Source organism: Gracilinanus agilis, chromosome 3 (genome assembly GCF_016433145.1).
Source record: "Gracilinanus agilis isolate LMUSP501 chromosome 3, AgileGrace, whole genome shotgun sequence".
Taxonomy (NCBI): Eukaryota; Metazoa; Chordata; class Mammalia; order Didelphimorphia; family Didelphidae; genus Gracilinanus; species Gracilinanus agilis.
The window spans coordinates 235,171,050-235,173,359 of NC_058132.1; the positions used below are offsets into that span (position 1 = coordinate 235,171,050).

Below are 2,310 nucleotides of genomic sequence, written 5' to 3' on the forward strand. Positions count from 1 at the left end.
TCGGATGATATAGTGTAAATATATAAATACTTATCCATGTTCTCTATTCATCTGGAAGTTTTACTCTCTTGGTTACTGACAACATGTGATTTCACACTGAGTGAGAAACTATTTTGGAGGAAAGCACATTAAACAGTCCCAAGGCCTTCCGCTCTGGGCGGCGGTGGTGGTGGTTGTCTTTTTTCCTTCCCCCATTCCCCTCAAGTCGGGCTAAAGCGGTGCAGTGCCTTGAGCCTGGGCCCGCTCCGCCATGCCCCACAAGAAACAGCCCCCGGCTGGGGGCAACAAGAAGGCAGAACAGAAAAAGAAGGAGAAAATCATTGAGGACAAAACTTTTGGTTTGAAGAATAAGAAAGGGGCAAAGCAACAGAAGTTCATCAAGGCTATGACTCATCAAGTTAAATTTGGTCAACAGAATCCACGACAGGGTGCACAAAATGAAGGTGATAAGAAATTAAAGAAAGATGACAAGAAGAAAGAACTTCAGTAGTTAAATGAACTATTCAAACGTGTAGTTGCTGCTCAGAAAATAAGTAAAGGTGCAGATCCCAAATCTGTAGTATGTGCATTCTTTAAGCAAGGGCAGTGTACTAAAGGAGATAAATGTAAGTTCTCCCATGATTTGTCTCTGGAAAGAAAATGTGAAAAACGAAGTGTTTATATAGATGTACGAGATGAAGAACGTGAAAAGGATACCATGGATAATTGGGATGAGAAAAAGCTGGAAGAAATAGTGAACAAGAAGCATGGTGAGGCGGAAAAAGAAAAAAACCAAAAACTCAAATAGTGTGCAAGCACTTTCTTGATGCTATTGAAAACAAAATATGGCTGGTTTTGGGTTTGCCCTGGAGGTGGTGATAATTGTATGTACAGTCATGCTCTTCCTCCTGGTTTTGTATTAAAAAAAAGATAAGAAGAAAGAAGAAAAAGAAGATGAAATTTCATTAGAAGATCTAATAGAAAGAGAGCGTTCTGCTTTAGGACCAAATGTTACCAAAATCACTTTAGAGTCTTTTCTCGCATGGAAGAAAAGGAAAAGACAAGAAAAGATTGATAAACTTGAGCAAGATATGGAAAGAAGAAAAGCAGACTTTAAGGCAGGAAAAGCACTAGTGATCAGTGGCTGAGAAGTTTTTGAATTTCATCCTGAACTGGTTGATGATGATGATGATGATGAAGAAGCAGATGATACTCGATATACTCAAGGAACTGGTGGTGATGAGGTTGAAGATCTAATAAGAGTAAATGATACAGATTTGAGCCAATATATCCCAAAGGATGTGGATGAGACTGGTATTACTGTGGCTAGTCTTGAAAGATTCAGTACATATACTTCAGTAGAGAAGGACGATAATAAATTGAGTGAAGCTTCAGGAGGTGGGGCAGAAAATGGAGAACAAAGTGATTTGGAAGAAAATAATGAAGAACAGGAAAATGGAGTGATTGGTGCTGTTCCTGTTGATGAAAACCTTTTTTACTGGATAGCATTTGGATGAACTTGAAGAAGAATTAAACACACTTGATTTAGAGGAATGACAGCAAGCAAGTCAGATGAAAAAATTGTCAGCTCAGCATAAATTGAAATTGACTACATTAATTTTTTTTCTCCTGTCTAGAATTCTTAAACAAGATGTTTATGGTTTCTCACACTGATTTCAGGAGGTACCCCCTCCTTAAGTTCCTCTTCCCCTCCCCCCCCAAAAAGGAGTATTCACCCTTATCACCTCTATTCTGATCTTGACTACACCTCTATAGTAAGTTCAGAGTAGGTCATAAGTAATCTGAAATATAATGGTCATTACAGAAAAGATTTTGTAAATAATTGAAGTAGGAAGTATAAATGCTTTTTTTTCCAACTTGTGAGTTTTATTGGGCATGTGTTATTACCAAGTACAACATACATATTGAAAATATCCCTCATTTAAGCTGCATCTTTTTAATGAGTGGTTTGATTTACTTTGTATTTATATATTAAAAAAAAGACTGCCTAAAATAAGAGCACTGTACTTCATAAATAGACAACTTATGCAGATTCAGTGTTACATTTCTTTGGATAATTAATCAGATGGACATTAAAGATGCAAGTTCTTTAAACTGACAGCATCATCTGGAATGTCCTCTGTAAGCCGGTTTAAATTTTCCCTCTGCCTTTTTGCCAACAAAGTTGTAAATAAAGACCATCAAACGTTAAAAAAAAAAAAAAAAAAAAAAAAAAAAAAAAAAAAAAAGCAGTCCCAAGAGTGAAAAGTTTAATGTGACTACTGAGACTGTTCAATGCTTGAATTAAGTAGTGGCCAATGGGAGCAGGAG

General features: G+C 36.8%; 1 pseudogene; it reads left to right on the plus strand.

Moving 5' to 3' along the window:
* The first annotated feature begins 250 nt into the window (after positions 1-250).
* On the plus strand, positions 251-1,656 carry LOC123239216 (annotated as a pseudogene).
* Positions 1,657-2,310: the final 654 nt, after the last annotated feature.